Source organism: Squalius cephalus (assembly GCF_949319135.1).
Source record: "Squalius cephalus genome assembly, chromosome: 8".
Taxonomy (NCBI): domain Eukaryota; kingdom Metazoa; phylum Chordata; class Actinopteri; order Cypriniformes; family Leuciscidae; genus Squalius; species Squalius cephalus.
Genome location: NC_137129.1, coordinates 36,159,855 through 36,179,698, shown reverse-complemented (window position 1 = coordinate 36,179,698; position 19,844 = coordinate 36,159,855). Strand labels below are relative to the sequence as shown.

At 38.2% G+C, this 19,844-nt stretch overlaps 1 protein-coding gene across 3 annotated transcripts in view; it reads left to right on the top strand.

Moving 5' to 3' along the window:
* Window positions 1-19,844, top strand: part of jupb (junction plakoglobin b) — a 104,856-nt gene that overhangs the window by 35,129 nt on the left and 49,883 nt on the right. The gene's annotated exons all lie outside the window — the stretch shown is intronic.

Here is a 19,844-nt window from a genome sequence, read left to right as displayed (position 1 = left end):
AGTATCGTTTCCATGGTAACACAATGTCCAATTTCAAAATGGTTTTCAGAGGATGAATTTTGAGTGTTTAAGCTTTCAAATGATACCTAATTTATGATGATTATTAAAATATGTGAAGGCACTAAAAAAGCAATCGGTGACAATTAAGAGGTTGAATTTCTGCTTTCATTGAGAGTTTTAGTTTTATCTGTTTGAGCTGATAGGAGAAGGAGGAACGAGAATGTTGGCACGCTGCATTAGACATAATGTCCGTGCTCGGAGATTGCTGCCCCTTTATTTAGTACCCACAAACCCTTGCTCTTCTTCTTCTTCTTCTTCTTCTTCTTCCATTGACCTCTCGTATTTATTGCACGAGTGCACGTGTGTATTAGCAGTGATGGTCAATGTACATGCATAGCTAATTCTGTGTGTGTTCATCACACAACCTGATATCGTTCACCCTTCTTTCCTATTATTGTTACTCTCTGCTTTGCTATCACTAAAGTGGAAATATTTTCAGTATTTGGCAAAATACACTTGAGCGTATATTTGTTGTAAGTGAATGCTGTTATTTATTTGCTGTAATTTGTGTTTTGTTTGTATTATGGACAACTGGCTGTTATACTGTCCGCAATCATCCAAACACTGACATACTGATGAATTTCTGCTCTAGTTTTCTGGTAGACATCCAGCACCAGCAGAGCATCAGTCTGGCCCGAAGCATCCACTGATTTCTGAGTATGTTCACATTCACAATGACACACTACTAATATAGATAATTTTTGTTTTATAGGCTATATATATAAAATATATATAAAATAGCAACTCATGTGTTTTGCTATCTTTTTTCTTTGATCCACTGGATTTCTTGCGTTCTTGCTTTGAAAACTGTATTTTATCAGTTTAAAGTCTTCCTAGTTTTTTTTTTGGCTCTGAATGGATTGCTTGTGAAAACTGAGCATCTGTGGTTCAGAATATGTTTGTGAGAGGATTTGAGTGAGGCGGACAGATAGATCTAGAGAACACAGAGGATAAAGGATAAAGTATTTGTGACAGAAACCGAGAGAGGAGCAAAGACAGGGATTGTGTGGCTGATGATTGTCCGACCGTATGATTTGCGTTTTTGGTAAGTGCCACACGAACCAAGCTATTTATATTAATGCTGGTGGTCTCAACGAGACGCACCATTTACATAATGTAAAAATCTGTTCAGCTTTGGCTCGTGTCCTCCTTGATGGCTGACCCAGTTTTATGTTCGATGGCGTGGCAAAACTTGTCATTATGTGCTTTGTGAGTGAAATACATTCTGACCACATTATATTTTCTCATAGTTTTCTATGTGAGAGATCCCAGCTGATTTCATGTGTACATGAGTGTGACTCGAGGAAGAATGGTGCTATTACATGGCTTACACACGTACAGACACACACACACACTCACACACACGAGTACATGCACAGTTCCTGTTATCTCAGGCTATAATTCAGCCCCATTTCTTTTTCCATCTTGTTCGTCAGGAAAGGAAAGGCAGCCTCAGAGAAGCAACGGATGGGAAAAATTGGAGAAAGATAAAAATGGATGGAAAAAGGAGTAAGAAGGTGACAATTTTTGAGAATGTCTGAGAGAAAGAACAAGAGAGAGGTAGATAGCACCGCATATGAGAGAACAGAAGTACTGAATAAATGACTCTGAACATGAACGAGAGATTACGGCAGCTGCATTTTGGCAGGAAATATATGTAGACTTGTGTACTTCTGTGTGACTGACAGTTACAAGTGCAATCCAAGAACAAACATATTCACTGTAGCCTACTTGGACTATCATGAAAACCTGTTTCTACCTCAGAGGAAAAAAATTAAATGGGAATTGTTATTTTATTTTTCATAATTGAGATTTTACTTGTGATTTCAAACAGTGGCTTCATTTTTCACAGTTTTCACTACTTTATTTCTTGAAATTGCAAAGAATTTTAACATTATTTCATACAGTTTGACTTAATATCACAGTTGCAGCTTTGTCATGTAATTAATTAGGTAAAAATAATAATATATTTTTTGGTGAAAATGCAACTTTATTTCTTGAAATTACAAGGAAATATTTGAAATATTTTATATTTCTCTATTGTAACATTATTTCTCACAATTTGACTAACTTTATTTCTCGTAAATAATTAGGGAAAAATTGCATTTTGTGTTTATTTTTTATTTTTTCAATCTCACAACTGCAGTGATACTTTATTTCTTACAATTTTACTTAATATCTCACAGTTGCAGCTTTATTTATTATTTGAATTAGGTAAAAAATAATAATTTTTATAATTTCACAATTGCAGCTATTTCTTACAATTCGACTTTATATCTCAAAGTTGTAACTATTTCTCATAATCAAATGAAATCTAAATGCACCCTATATGCTTTCTAAACGAATGTTTCTGATGTGGATGACACATCAGTGTACATTATTAGAAAGAAAAGTTTATTTTTTGTAGTATTTAAACATTTTTAAGACTTTTCACTGAGGAATATCCTATTTCACTCTAAAATACGTAAAATAAAATACATTTTGATTGAATTAGAGCCCAAAGAAAATCCTAGATCATTGTACAAACTATTATTCAATGCGCAAAATTAAACATATTCCAATGAATTCGAACTAATGCAGTGAGACTCATCTTTTCTGGTTTTGACATTTTAAAGTCTTCTCTATTATGCTTTGAGCATAGTATTAAAAAAACCCAGAGTGTGGCCCAGTGTTCAGAGATGATTAGCTTTAACCAGAGGGAGTCTGTTTGCTATAATCTCTTAATGGCCAATGCACTGGCATATAGAATAATTCCATAAATGTTTGAGAATCACTGAACGTGCACTCGCTGTGTTTTTGCATGTGCATTTGCATGTTTCCAGGAGAGTGATCTGCATAAAAATGTGGTAGTAGTTGCTGCGTTCAGATTCATTCCGATACTGATAGAGCTGTCTGTCCAAATTACCGTCTTTGTCTGTTCCTGTCACTATCTCATCTTCTCTTCAAATCTAAACGTGCATATATGTATTTTTACCTCAGTACGTGCAATCTTGTGGAAAGTAGGGATGGTCGATTATGCACAATATCAGTCTATTTCACTGTTAAATGGTTGTGTTCTGTGCTATTTTTCAAATGTTAGCCTATGTGCAATTGCAGATGGAAACAGTTCCACTTTTGGCTAGTCCGTTTAGAAAATGTGTAGTTTTGCACATCCCCAGTGAAAACTCTCTTCCTCTCTCATGTTTCTTGTAGCGTCTCTCCATTCCAAAACTCACTCCACCGTTGTTGCACTCCCCCTTCCTCTACTTTTCTGTCTCAGTGCATCAAAGAGCCAATTTGAAGTGCCTTTTTTGGTATGGCAGGCGCTGCCTCGGTGTCTGTGAAGCTGGCAAGACCAACGCAGTCAGACAACATGGCTGGCACCGTATGCCAACAGACGACAGTGGCATGCTCTGCAGAAGGACAGATAATGAATGCTATTGTCCAGCATGGTGTGTTGTGTCCTTACTAACTTTCATTTTAGCAATTAAAATGCATAATCCATCCAGTGATTAAAGTGATGCCAAAAATAAATAGCAACTTAATTGTCCTCATCATGGGGAACCATAATGATAGTGACCTCTTTTATGTCAAGAACTGCATCACTAACTCTTTTATGTCAATAATCTGCATCAAAATGTAAAGACAAGGCATTTAATACGAGTTAAGCTCTATTGACAGCATTTGTTTTATAATCTTGATTATCACAGAAAGTGATTTAGCAGGAATGTATAATGCACTAGTATCCATCAAATGAATCCAATCCAATTTCAGATTCTATTTTCCAATGTCCAGTCCTGTTTAGATGAACCCTAAACTTTGCAGTCTGATTCACATATTTGTTTATATGTGAACTATATACACTGTAAAAAAAAAAAAAGAGAAAAAAAAAAAAGGATTTTTTGAAGTTGTAAACAAGCCCGAGATTATTGGAGTACGTTTTACAAGAAAATACTATTTAAGTCATTCTGCTTCAAAATTTCATGGTCAATTCAATGTGTTACTTGCCGTTTCTTTTGTAATTATTTCTGAAATTTACTCACAATTGTTCGAAAATTACTCGAAAATTGTTTCTAAGTAAATCCTACACCAATTTTTTTCAGTGTATGTAAATCTTAAAGGGTTAGTTACTCACCCTCGTGTCATTCCAAACCATCTTCGGAACACAAATGAAGATCTTTTTTGATGAAATCGGAGAGCTTTCTGTCTAATCCATATGAATTGAGAGGTTTAGTCAAAATTTTCTGAAAAGACTCGATCACTTTATATGATGAACAGGTTGAATTTAGGCTTTTATTTACATATAAACATTCATCAGCTCACACATCAGTTGTGGTAAATGTAAGCTCAAGCATGTTCGCTTGACGTGCGAAAACCAGTGAGGTTCATTCTCATGTTACGCAGGACGTTTGAGCCTCAGCAAGAACCAATGAGGTTCATTCTCATGTTACACAGCACGTTTGAGCTTCACCAATAACCAATGAGGTTCATTCTCATGTTACGCAGCTTGGACAAGTCAGATACAGCAACGACCTTTCGCAGCCCTTCCCTATTGCAAACGGTGTAAAACAGGGCTGTGTTCTTGCTCCTACTCTGTTCACCATTTTGTTCAGCATGATGCTCCAGCAGATCACAGAGGACCTTGACGACGTTGATGGCGTATACATTAGGGCTGCTCGATTATGGAAAAAATCATAATCACGATTATTTTGGTCAGTATTGAAATCACGATTATGTAACACGATTATTTCACATGACTTTGGGAATGTGTTGCATTTATTAAAAAGACACGGTAACACTTTACAATTAATGTATTAACTAACATGAACTAACAATGAAAAATACATTTGTTACAGTATTTATTAATCTTTTTTAATGCTAGTTAATAAAAATACAGCTGTTCATTGTTTGTTCATGTTAGTTTACAATGCATTAACTAATGTTAACAAATACAACCTTTCATTTTAATAACGTATTAGTAAATGGTGAAATTAATATTAACTAAGATTAGTAAATGCTGTAGAAGTATTGTTCATTATTAGTTAATCTTAACAAAGGTAGTTAACTAATGCTAATTAATGAACCTTATTGTAAAGTGTTACCAAAGACACCTTTCAACAATTCTTAAAAAATTGAAATTTGAACATTGATTGTACTTTTTGAAATATTAAAATAAATACTAGGCTATATAACAGATAATACTTCAATGAGTATTTTAATAATTCACGCAGGTCTACCACTTATAATGCGGGAAATTCCCCGGCAAACATTGATTCACTTTAGCATGTAGATTGTATGAGTAGCCTAAATGAATCCACACAGATTATAAAATCAAATCAATAATTTTAAAACTTTCTCCAAGACGCAATTTCACAAACCGCGTCAGTGTTCAGCGGTGCTGCGTCTTCTCTCTCTCCGTCTCTCAAAATGCGCTGGACAAAGCAAGCGTCGAAACTACACATTCGCGTTTAGGAGTCGGGACATGACGGAATTGTCACTTGTACAATCGGGCCAGCATTGCATCGTAACTAAAGTTTATCATTTTCATTTCTTTTTAAGTTTTATCAGTTTAAACATTCAAGCTGAGAGAGTTTATGGCATCGGGAGGGGCGGATGTGCGCGTGTCATTCAGAACACAAGACAAAATAAGAGCATTCTTTCACAACGGAACATGGCAAAATAATCGTTTTTACTCGATTATACTATTTTGGTGATCGTTGGGAGCAAAAATCGAAATCGAAATCGAAATTCAATTAATTGCACAGCCCTAGTATACATCCGTTTTCGTCTCGATGGGAGCGTGTTCAACCTGAGGCGTCTGCAGGCCCGCACAAAGACCATGGAGCTACTGATCCGGGAGCTGCTGTTTGCTGACGATGCCGCCCTCCTTGCTCACACAGAGACAGCTATGCAGCGAATCACGTCCTGTTTCGCAAAAACTGCTCAGATCTTCGGCCTTGAAGTCAGCTTGAAGAAGACGGAAGTTTTACATCAGCCCGCACCACAAAAAGAGTACCATCCACCAAGTATCTCGATTGAACAAACAGAACTGAAGGCTGTCCACCATTTCAGCTACTTGGGGTGCATGATCTTGTCTGACGCCAAGATCGACAAAGAAATCGACAACAGGCTGGCCAAGGCAAATAGAGCATTCAGCAGACTATACGGACGCGTCTGGAACAACAACAACCTCAAAAAAGACACGAAGGTCAGTGTATACAAAGCTGTCGTGCTGACCACTCTCCTGTATGGCGCTGAGTCCTGGGTCACGTACCGCCATCACCTGAGACTCCTCGAGCGCTTTCATCAGCGCTGCCTCCGCACAATCCTCAACATTTGTTGGAATGACTTTGTTGCCAACACTGAAGTCCTCGAGTCAGCAGCGGTCACTAGCATTGAGGCTATGGTCCTCAAGGTACAACTTCGCTGGGCAGGGCACGTCTCCAGGATGGAGAACCATCGCTTACCTAAGATCGTGCTGTATGGGGAATTGTCCTCTGGCTACCGTAACATCGGGGCACCACGAAAGCGGTACAAAGACTTGCTAAAGAAGTCCCTCACTGCTTGCTGCATCGATCACCGTCAGTGGGCAACACAAGCAGCTGATCGCGACTCCTGGCGGCGCACAGTCCATCAGGCCACCTCCCTCTTTGAAGATGCTCGCAGGGCCAGTATGGAGGATAAAAGGAGAAGAAGAAAAAAACGTGTCCCCTCAGCACCCATCCTGGACCAGACCTTTACCTGCAGCAGTTGTGGCAGGACCTGCCTGTCCCGCATAGGCCTCGTCAGCCACCAGCGTGCCTGTAGAAAACTTGGATTTCCTTCCCAAATCTTCGTTCCCGAAGCCAAGCCATGATGATGGTGATGATAATGCACTAGTATCCATCAAATGAATCCAATCCAATTTCAGATTCTATTTTCCAATGTCCAGTCCTGTTTAGATGAACCCTAAACTTTGCAGTCTGATTCACATATTTGTTTATATGTGAACTATATACACTGTAAAAAAAAAAAAGAGAAAAAAAAAAGGATTTTTTGAAGTTGTAAACAAGCCCGAGATTATTGGAGTACGTTTTACAAGAAAATACTATTTAAGTCATTCTGCTTCAAAATTTCATGGTCAATTCAATGTGTTACTTGCCGTTTCTTTTGTAATTATTTCTGAAATTTACTCACAATTGTTCGAAAATTACTCGAAAATTGTTTCTAAGTAAATCCTACACCAATTTTTTTCAGTGTATGTAAATCTTAAAGGGTTAGTTACTCACCCTCGTGTCATGAAGATCTTTTTTGATGAAATTGGAGAGCTTTCTGTCTAATCCATATGAATTGAGAGGTTTAGTCAAAATTTTCTGAAAAGACTCGATCACTTTATATGATGAACAGGTTGAATTTAGGCTTTTATTTACATATAAACATTCATCAGCTCACACATCAGTTGTGGTAAATGTAAGCTCAAGCATGTTCGCTTGACGTGCGAAAACCAGTGAGGTTCATTCTCATGTTACGCAGGACGTTTGAGCCTCAGCAAGAACCAATGAGGTTCATTCTCATGTTACACAGCACGTTTGAGCTTCACCAATAACCAATGAGGTTCATTCTCATGTTACGCAGCACGTTTGAGCTTCACCAATAACCAATGAGGTTCATTCTTGTGTTACGCAGCACGTTTGAGCTTCACCAATAACCAATGAGGTTCATTCTTGTGTTACGCAGCACGTTTGAGCTTCAGCAAGAACCAATGAGGTTCATTCTCATGTTACGCAGCACGTTTGAGCTTCACCAATAACCAATGAGGTTCATCCTCGTGTTACGCAGCACGTTTGAGCTTCACCAATAACCAATGAGGTTCATTCTCCTGTTACGCAGCACGTTTGAGCTTCAGCAAGAACCAATGAGGTTCATTCTCGTGTTACGTAGCACGTTTGAGCTTCAGCAAGAACCAATGAGGTTCATTCTCGTGTTACGCAGCACGTTTGAGCTTCTGCAAGAACCAGTGAGGTTCATTCTCGTGTTACGCAGCACGTTTGAGCTTCAGCAAGAACCAATGAGGTTCATTCTCGTGTTACGCAGCACGTTTGAGCTTCTGCAAGAACCAATGAGGTTCATTCTCGTGTTACGCAGCACGTTTGAGCTTCCTCAAGAACCAATGAGGTTCATTCTCATGTTACACAGCACGTTTGAGCTTCACCAATAACCAATGAGGTTCATTCTCATGTTACGCAGGACGTTTGAGCCTCAGCAAGAACCAATGAGGTTCATTCTCATGTTACACAGCACGTTTGAGCTTCACCAATAACCAATGAGGTTCATTCTTGTGTTACGCAGCACGTTTGAGCTTCACCAATAACCAATGAGGTTCATTCTCGTGTTACGTAGCACGTTTGAGCTTCAGCAAGAACCAATGAGGTTCATTCTCGTGTTACGCAGCACGTTTGAGCTTCAGCAAGAACCAATGAGGTTCATTCTCATGTTACGCAGCACGTTTGAGCTTCAGCAAGAACCAATGAGGTTCATTCTCGTGTTACGCAGCACGTTTGAGCTTCACCAATAACCAATGAGGTTCATTCTCATGTTACGCAGGACGTTTGAGCCTCAGCAAGAACCAATGAGGTTCATTCTCATGTTACACAGCACGTTTGAGCTTCACCAATAACCAATGAGGTTCATTCTTGTGTTACGCAGCACGTTTGAGCTTCACCAATAACCAATGAGGTTCATTCTTGTGTTACGCAGCACGTTTGAGCTTCACCAATAACCAATGAGGTTCATTCTCGTGTTACGTAGCACGTTTGAGCTTCAGCAAGAACCAATGAGGTTCATTCTCGTGTTACGTAGCACGTTTGAGCTTCTGCAAGAACCAGTGAGGTTCATTCTCGTGTTACGCAGCACGTTTGAGCTTCAGCAAGAACCAATGAGGTTCATTCTCGTGTTACGCAGCACGTTTGAGCTTCTGCAAGAACCAATGAGGTTCATTCTCGTGTTACGCAGCACGTTTGAGCTTCAGCAAGAACCAATGAGGTTCATTCTCATGTTACGCAGCACGTTTGAGCTTCAGCAAGAACCAATGAGGTTCATTCTCGTGTTACGCAGCACGTTTGAGCTTCAGCAAGAACCAATGAGGTTCATTCTCGTGTTACGCAGCACGTTTGAGCTTCTGCAAGAACCAATGAGGTTCATTCTCGTGTTACGCAGCACGTTTGAGCTTCAGCAAGAACCAATGAGGTTCATTCTCATGTTACGCAGCACGTTTGAGCTTCAGCAAGAACCAATGAGGTTCATTCTCGTGTTACGCAGCACGTTTGAGCTTCAGCAAGAACCAATGAGGTTCATTCTCCTGTTACGCAGCACGTTTGAGCTTCAGCAAGAACCAATGAGGTTCATTCTCGTGTTACGTAGCACGTTTGAGCTTCAGCAAGAACCAATGAGGTTCATTCTCGTGTTACGCAGCACGTTTGAGCTTCTGCAAGAACCAGTGAGGTTCATTCTCGTGTTACGCAGCACGTTTGAGCTTCAGCAAGAACCAATGAGGTTCATTCTCGTGTTACGCAGCACGTTTGAGCTTCTGCAAGAACCAATGAGGTTCATTCTCGTGTTACGCAGCACGTTTGAGCTTCCTCAAGAACCAATGAGGTTCATTCTCATGTTACACAGCACGTTTGAGCTTCACCAATAACCAATGAGGTTCATTCTCATGTTACGCAGGACGTTTGAGCCTCAGCAAGAACCAATGAGGTTCATTCTCATGTTACACAGCACGTTTGAGCTTCACCAATAACCAATGAGGTTCATTCTTGTGTTACGCAGCACGTTTGAGCTTCACCAATAACCAATGAGGTTCATTCTCGTGTTACGTAGCACGTTTGAGCTTCAGCAAGAACCAATGAGGTTCATTCTCGTGTTACGCAGCACGTTTGAGCTTCAGCAAGAACCAATGAGGTTCATTCTCATGTTACGCAGCACGTTTGAGCTTCAGCAAGAACCAATGAGGTTCATTCTCGTGTTACGCAGCACGTTTGAGCTTCACCAATAACCAATGAGGTTCATTCTCATGTTACGCAGGACGTTTGAGCCTCAGCAAGAACCAATGAGGTTCATTCTCATGTTACACAGCACGTTTGAGCTTCACCAATAACCAATGAGGTTCATTCTTGTGTTACGCAGCACGTTTGAGCTTCACCAATAACCAATGAGGTTCATTCTTGTGTTACGCAGCACGTTTGAGCTTCACCAATAACCAATGAGGTTCATTCTCGTGTTACGTAGCACGTTTGAGCTTCAGCAAGAACCAATGAGGTTCATTCTCGTGTTACGTAGCACGTTTGAGCTTCTGCAAGAACCAGTGAGGTTCATTCTCGTGTTACGCAGCACGTTTGAGCTTCAGCAAGAACCAATGAGGTTCATTCTCGTGTTACGCAGCACGTTTGAGCTTCTGCAAGAACCAATGAGGTTCATTCTCGTGTTACGCAGCACGTTTGAGCTTCAGCAAGAACCAATGAGGTTCATTCTCATGTTACGCAGCACGTTTGAGCTTCAGCAAGAACCAATGAGGTTCATTCTCGTGTTACGCAGCACGTTTGAGCTTCAGCAAGAACCAATGAGGTTCATTCTCGTGTTACGCAGCACGTTTGAGCTTCTGCAAGAACCAATGAGGTTCATTCTCGTGTTACGCAGCACGTTTGAGCTTCAGCAAGAACCAATGAGGTTCATTCTCATGTTACGCAGCACGTTTGAGCTTCAGCAAGAACCAATGAGGTTCATTCTCGTGTTACGCAGCACGTTTGAGCTTCAGCAAGAACCAATGAGGTTCATTCTCGTGTTACGCAGCACGTTTGAGCTTCACCAATAACCAATGAGGTTCATCCTCGTGTTACGCAGCACGTTTGAGCTTCAGCAAGAACCAATGAGGTTCATTCTCGTGTTACGCAGCACGTTTGAGCTTCAGCAAGAACCCATGAGGTTTATTTAATCAAATGAACCTCATTGGTTCTTGCAAAGCTCAAATGTGGCCAGTCACCACATTCAGAACTGGAAAAAGGCGCCACGATAATATCACCGGCAGGTGACAGTATTTTTTCACTTAGTTACTGTACTTGTTACTGTCACCCGCTCAGAGGCGCGATAGTGGTGTCTGATTTGTGAACGAGCTGATTCTTTTCAATGAACACTATAATTATCATTTTTTTAGTATATTTTGAATCATTATAATTGAATAATCTTAACTCATCAACACATCAAAATAAGTGTACATTAAACATACTAAAACATGTAAAGTACTTGACATTTTTTTTTTATCTGTAGTGTGTTATTCGATATTTAATGTACAGTAAATATAATTTAAATCTACTAAATTTCAATCTTATCATTATAAATGTGTAATAAATAGAAAGTCAAATTAGAAATTACATTACATTTTAGTTTTCCATAAATGTTTGTCAGTAAATCCGGCAGTACACTTTAACCATATTTCAAAGGTAATTGACATAATTATGATACTACATATAAAAATGTACTTCTACTTAAGTATGTTAAAAGCACTCTCAAGTTTAATAAATTGCATTTGATATAAATTTAAACTATAACACATTTTCATTTAATTGCAAATAACATGCATTAAGTGTCCGAAAACAGTATGTTCAATTTGCACATAATTATATTCTGTATTTATATATATTCTATAATTATAAGTCCATAATAATAAGTACTTAAGAAAATATATGATAAAGTGTATTTCTTTTTTGCAAGGGGAAGTAAAAGTAGATTTAACTTTTTATAGCCAAAGTTAAGCATGCTAGTTTTGTGGTAACATGTTTAATATTGAAGTTTTATAGGCTGTACACTATCATTTGTTGCTTTTTTAAAACAACTGAGGGACGAAAAAGTCCAAATAATTTTCCTTGTCATAGATGCTGTCAGTGTAACTGGTTGTGAACCCGGAACGTTCCTTTTAATAGGTTAACAGAGACATTTATGGTGATCACGACACATCATCTCCCCAGGCGGTGTTGTCTCAGTTGAGCAATTTGTAAATATTCCTTTGAATGAAATCTGTCATGTTACTTAGAGCTGCTCATTTAGGAACAAACCCTGGAACAAACATGATTTTAAAATATTTCGGGGGTGTTGTTTTCTGTCACTCTCTATCAACTCTTTGTCATCTGTTTTCTTTCTGGTTAATGGAAAGGCTTAATGGATGACACAGTATATAATGTATACTGCCTAGTTATTAAAAAATAAGTGCATCATTCCAAAATAACATTGCCTTTTAGTAGTACGTGTAGTCACACGCTATTATCACATGATTTCATTATGTTGTATGTGAGTAGCATCCAGTTATTGGAATTATTTTGCATTTTGATATCATTTTATATAAAAAGTCTTCACATTTGGCTGCCTGATCAAATAAGAGATATTACTTTCATTTGTCACACTGGAAATGTGAAGGTGAAGTGGAGAGCATTGCATTGTGGGGTACAGTATTGCGCTCTATGGGCCAGATTTACTAAACAGGGCAAATTAGCATGAGAGCACAATCCCATAAAAGTGCCGAAAAGGTCTGCGCGTGATCTACTGACGACGTGCAAATGAAAGAACACAGACGCAGCCGGATCATTTCCATAATGACCAACGCAATCGGCCAAGAGCAGCGCAAATTAGCGTCTGGTTTAACATGTTTTTTTCTGGGCGCTAAATAATAACGCGAATACCTGTAATTTGACTAGCATAAACCTTAGTAAATCACCTTGCGTGATTCATTTAAATACTCTCCTCCCTTAAATTTTGCGTCTGAAAGGGAAACTCCTACAAATGCATATGCAATAAGGTCAGCCGCCAAAATAACTGTTCACGCCTTTTCACTGCATAAATCCTGATAGTAGTTTTTTTTATAGCAAATAGAGGGTTTGTGCTGGCGCAAGCTGTTGGCCCTTTGTGTTTATACTATATATTTTGATTTGAAGTATATAGTACATACTGCAGTAATAGTATGGTAATATGCAATAGCAAACACTGGCAATTACGGCACCAACTGTGCAGACTTTCCAACAGAGCTCCTAGGTAACTGATGGATCCTCTGGTTTCATGTTCCTATTTTTTAATAAATAGCCTCATTTTCTTTTGAGTACGTCTCTGTTGTTCACGGCTCAATAACTCTTCGCCTGCTTCCTCTGTACCTTCCTCCCTTTGTCATTTTCTTTCATTATTTTTGAACATTTCTATCTCCTCTTCTCCCTCTGTCTTAAATCTTTTTAATTCCAAACCTTGGCAAGAAATGAGCAGCCAAATTTCATTAGCGGCTACATTTGCATTTTCCGTCACCGCGTTACCATAATGCTTATTTTTAGCTGAGTTAGTGTCGGCCGGTTTGAGAGGGTGCATTTTTTCAAACTCTCTCCCTCTACTTTTTTTTTTTTGTGTGTTATCTGTCAAACGTTTTTGCTGGGCTCAATTTGGAGATTGTCCTTGCGGCATTAGCGCAGTAGCACGCTAATGTAGTGGAATGAGGGAAGATAGCGCTAGCAAGAGAGAAAAGGTAACCTCTACATCAGCAGAGATCCTCTGCGAGAGATACCGTAAAATTGCCCTTGGCCTTGTAGCTCCCGCGGGAGGCCGTGGTGTTTTATAGAAAGCCTTTAAGAGTGATAAGAAGACTGGCACCTGGAAGACGATATGTATCTGTTAGCGAACTCTTCAAGTGCTGTCACTGATTTTAAGGGAGAGATCACACTTCAACTGACCTGGCAGAATTAAATCTGAAACTGATGCCAACTGCATTTTAAGCGTTAGGTCACTTTCCACTGCCTTGAAATATAAGTTGAATTCAGAACAACCGATTGTAACTGAATTGAAGAAATGTCAATGTTTTAAATAATGATGTGCAAAAAGGCATTTTGTTATGGACTTGATGAGCACAAAAAGTTTGGGTCGATGTTTATGAAAGAAGTATCTTGTGCTCACCAAGGCTGCATTTATTTGAACAAAAATCCAGTAAAACATTAATATTGTGAAATATATATTCAAATTTAAAATACCCTGTTTTCTATTTGAATATATTTGAAAATGTACTTTATTCCTGTGATGAAAAGTTGAGTCTTTAGTGTCACATGATGATCCTTCAGGAATCATTCTAATATGCTGATTTGCTGCTCAAGAAACATTTTTTTTTTTATCAAGGTTGAAAACACTGTGCCGCTTCTTTACTGATCAATTTAATGCATCCTTGCTGAACGAAAGAATTCATTAATTTGAAAAAAAAACAAAAAAATTGACGGTTGTGTATGTGTGTGTATATATACACTGAATTGCACAAATGACTAAAAGGCGTCATAGCCGCATTGTGAGATCAAGACATACTAATGGATATTTCCCGCTGTTTACAGTAGCCTGGCTTGTCCAATATTATCTGCTTCACAGACCACAGTCTAAGCCCATTTTCTGGTCAATAGAAGCAAGGTCACTGAAGTTTGTTCCGTCTGTATCCTGTTGCCACAGCAGTCATATGCACATCCTCTGCTCAGTTTATCAGCCGGTGGTTCATTCACTATCGGCTCCCGTCCTGCATGATATCCGCAGCTGCTCCCTGCTCGCTCCTGCTAGCTTTGCTTGAGGAGATGTGACCGTGACATTTCCCTGATTAATATGGATGAGTTTGACAAAAAAAAAAACTTTTTGAGTTGTAATTCAATTTGGATATAAGGAAGTAGAAGAAACAGACTTTTGTCAAGACAGACTTTTAATGTTTTTGTCTATATGCATTTATTTGATCAAATATACAGTATGTATAATCCGTTTTTGAAAGAAGTCTTTTATGCTCAGCGAGGCTACATTTATTTGATCAAAAATGCAATAAAAACAGTAATATTGTGAAATATCATGACAATTTAAAATTACTGACTCCAAACTTTTGAATGTTATAAATAGATTAATAGAGTAAATTCCACTTCCTGTCATTCCAATTAAATTGCAATTGTAAGTCAATTCTTCAATTCTGCACAATTATAAAAGCACTTTAATAAGTATGTTATACTTATTATGTTTACAAGTTATTATTATAATACAAGTTATGTTTCAGTGGTGGTGCCCTTGTTTTAGTTTGTAAATCAAGCAGTGTTTTCTGTTAAATGTCCTTGTGTGGTAGAGAGTTAGGCATGACAAGGTTTTACTGATTAGGACGCTTCATTAAGATGAATGAGAGCGCTAACGGATAGCTTTCTCAAGGTATCATAGACTTCCTAGGTTGAGTCGCTCAAACAAACATAATGTTGAAAGTGCAACAGAGCCACAGTGTTTACTCTTTTAGGAGACACATTTTACCTTCCAATAAACCAGATAGTAAACTGCATCTCAGAAAGGAACAGTCACTCTTTCAAGCAGTGTTGGGGTAACGCCTATTACGTAATCAGATTACTGTTTTGATGTAATGAGTAAAATAACACATTAATATTTGATTAAAGGGTTAGTTCTGTCATCATTTACTCACCCTCAAGTTGTTCCAAACCTTTATGAGTTTCTTTCTTCTGCTGAACACAAAAGAACATATTTTGGACCCATTGACTTCCATAGTATGTTCTTCAAAATGTCTTCTTTAGTGTAATGGTAAGAGATCTTTTGAATGGCATACATCGCTCTAGGGGTCAGGAAATGTTCTAAGTGGTCAGAATTTAATAATATATATAAAAAAAGTCTTTAATTTTTTTTATGTAGGCTATGTATTTAGTTGAATGCATTAAATCCTTGCAAAAAATAACTTCTCATTAAAAAAATAAAAAATAAATCCTGTAAAGGGTGCCAGGGTGAGAAAAAGTAATGAAAAGTAACAAAACATATTACTTTCCATAAAAGTAACTAAGTAACAAATTATTTACTTTTTAGGGAGTAAAGTAATATTGAAACAAATTGCTTTTAAAAAAGTAACTTTCACCAACACTGTTTTCTAGGCGTTTTTCATTCCATTGGCCTGCAAATGAGGTAGAAATATAGGGACGAACACAACAACTCCTTAGCATGAATTCGACTACTAGATGGAAGAAGCCTCTTCTCTGAGAGATTTGGTTGCTGTTCTGTATGTTAGTCCTGTTTTTGAGCACACACAAAAAAAATGGTTTTAGTCCCAATTAGTCCCAGAATTTTTCATTTTAACAAAGGAAAACCTGCTCAGATGTTGTTTGAAGCCCAGTGTGCATTCCATCATGGATATTTGTTATGGCTCTACGCCCAGGTTTTCCTTCTCCACCTCTTTGGAACAGCAGGAGGAATCGCTTTTAAATCCTCATTAAGCTGTTTCCCTATAACTATGGCACAACTGATTGAGAATTCATTTGCTTCATCTTCAATTTACTTGATCGCGGTTGGCTGCTCACCTGAGTCGATTTTCCACGCTGATCTCTGTGGATGGTGGTAGGACGTGCAATGCAGGGTAATTACCATAGGTTAAGAGCAAGGAGACTCGTTTATTGTAAGGATGTTTTCACAAGGAACTTTGTGGATGTACTCAATTTAAATGCATATCAAACACCATTAAAATCCATCATCTTCCATAATTATTATTTTTATCTATTTTTACCGGCGACCCATGTTGATTAAAACCGGTCTGGCATCACAAATCCATTTGTTTGGTCAACAATCCTGGCATCTTCACAGCTAAAAGGTGCAGGTAATTTGACTGACTGTAAAGCTCCCTCTAAAATTTAGCTATTACAGGCAGAATGACAAACACACTCTGGAAACCAAGGCAACATGCTTTCATAGCCCTGTCAAATCAATCAAATGCCTCGCACAGCGAGTAGAAAATAGCAAGAGAAGTGGTGATGATTTGAGGGCTCCCGGTGTGATCATTCAGCGTAGACGTGGTTTCGACAGATTCACAGTTGTGTCGTACTGTGTGCTTGCCAAACCAGTCTTATCTGGACAAAAAGAAGCGAGAGGCGACGTTGATCAGAATCGATATGAGAACAGTCGTCCTCTGAGTTAGGCTTTTGCCATTTGGTTTTAGCTGTACATTTATTTCAGCTTTATTTTCAAGGAGTTCACTCTGCATGATTGATGAATAGAAAACATATTGTACAATAAGCTGATCTGCATGTTTTTATTGGGGAAGAGGTGGTTTTAAACATTTCAATTTGTCGAGTACAGGTGTTTTCAAACTTTTTGATAAAGGATGCTCAAGTACGATCACGAAAGGCATTTATATATTTCTGTACTTGAAAAGTACTTGTTAGTATATAACTTATAAGTTATAACATGAAAATGTATCTATTTGTTTTAAGTTGACAACCTAATACAAACCTTTCCAATTTAGTTCAACTTCCAAAGCAGTTTTACACAGAAAAATAGGATACAGGTAAGATTTTGACCCATCTTTAGAAATCAAATGGAACCATAATAATAATAAATACAATCAAATATATTAAAAATGCACTGTAAAAAAATATTGTTGGTTTAACTTAAAAAAGCAAGTTACCTGGCTGCCTGGTTGAGTTAATTGAGTTGATACAATGAAGATTGGAAACTCAAAATATTATGTTATTTGAACCACATGAATTCAAAGTTGATTCGATAAAAGATAAAAAGTTGTGATAAATCATGAAAATATTTTTTTACAGTGTGATGTTAAATACACTACCACTACAAATGTTTGGAGTAAAACATTTTTAAATGAATATACATTTTTGCTTAGCAAGGATGCATTAAATTTATCAAAAGTGACAGTAAAGACATGTATAAAAGATTTCTATTTAAAATAAATGCTGTTCTTTTGAACTTTTCTGTTAATCATAGAATCCCGAACGATTTCCTCAAAAATATGAAGCAACACAACGGTTTTCAACATTGATGATAATAAAAAATTTAAAATAAAAATAAAAAATTTCTCGAGCAGCAGATCAGCATATTAGAATGATTTCTGAAGGATCATGTGACACCGAAGACTGGAGTAATGATGCTGAAAATTCAGCTTTACATCACAGGATTAAATTAAAATGTAAAATATATTCAAATAGAAAACAGGTCGTTTTAAATTATAATAATATTTCACAAGATTGCTGTTTTTACTATATTTTTGATCAAGTAAATGCAGCCTTGGTGAGCATAAGAGACTTATTTCAAAAACAAAATTCTTAGTGTCTATTTGGTGTTAGCTTTGACAGACTTAAAAATATAATTTTACAATGAAATTTTCAACCCTGCTTATCTTCATCAGGAAACAAGATGTCATCTTCACCTTTATGCCATATAAAAATGCCCCATCTTCTTTTCATTGGCACTCTGAGGTTTATCCTCACCGTTCTTGGCACTCGACTGTGCCGTATCATTCCAGCCTTGTCAGGGTCGAAAAAGCACAGTGCGAGAGCTTAGCACTGCATTATTACGAGGGACTCGGAGACGCATGTACGTCGAAGCTGCCTCAAGAGAAGCCCACTCTTGCGTTTGCTGGTTATATTCCCACCTAATGTTTGTTTGTTTCTTTAACACGTCTTCGGAGGCAGACCGGAGGAGCGGGAGATAAGGATGAACTGCAAATCTCACCAGGCTCATGCAAGGTTTGCTTTAATTAGTGTGTGTCTCTGGCTGTATGCAGACACGGAGGGTCCCTGGTGTGTGCGACAGCGGAGAAGGGAGGGATTGTTTTCTGTACGGCCACGGTTCACTGTTTCACAAGCATCGACGCTTCTCCTTCATCCGTGTGTCCGCCCTCTGCTTTCGCTCAGTGCAGCTAATGAGAGCGGATTATGGGGATGTGAGATGAAAGGGCTGTCATTCCTCTGCTGATGAGAGAACTTGTGTGTGTGTGTGTGTGTGTGTGTGTGTGTTGAAGGTTTAATAGGTGATCCCAATGCACCAAAACCGTTTTTATGTTTATAGGTGCAAAGGGAAAGCTGATAGCTTCAACCTATTTGCAGGTGACACCATTAAACAAGCCCTCGCCCCCTGATTTGGGCTCAGGAATAGGTAACTTTGTATGGATGTGATGCACAAGGTTTTTTATGGGATCTTCAGTACGGTAAATCATCCCTGTGGCCTTTTTTGCGGTTGGGAAATCTGTTTCTTTGAAGTGAAGAAGCAAGGCAACGCTGTCGGCAGATGCACGTCTGTCTGAGCGCCAGCCTCTAGCTCTATGGGATTTTATTTCGTGTTTTAAATAGCATTCAGAATAAATTTTCACAGTTTTGCTTAAGCAGCCCAGAAGAGATGAGACCTGTTTCCCTGTGAATGTGGAGAAAGTGAAGAAAGAGACTTTTAGAGCCTCATTAAAGACTTTCATGAATGTTACAAACCACTTTTGGAGAGGAGGTAGAAAGGAAAGATCGCTCTAGTGCATTTATTTTTTAATAATATTTTCCAAAAGAAAGATCTAAACCTCCTTAAAACAGGATCAAATGAGAAGCAAAATTGATTAATGCATTAAAACTTGTTTTCAGGGAACATACTCGAATGAATTATGTGTTATACCACATTGGCAAATCATTTTTCTCTTGTTGTGATCTTAAACCTAACCGAATTGAGTGAGGTTTAAGAAGTAGAAAACATTTCGCCTACGGTATGAACAAAATAAACTTCATTCAAGATGCGTTCTATGAAAACTAGACTTGTGCTGTTTTGCTTTCCAAATAATGCTATGTTGCTTAAAGGTTGCTCAGTTATTGTTACTATTGTTACTTATGTGTATTTGGGGGATTATTTGCTTTAATGGCTCATTAAAAAGGCCTTTTTTTAATTCTGTGTTTTACAGATGTATTTCTTCTACGCCGCTGGCTCCTTATGTGGGCTTTTAACCTTGAGCTGTCCTCAGGGGGCTTTACTTCCTGTGC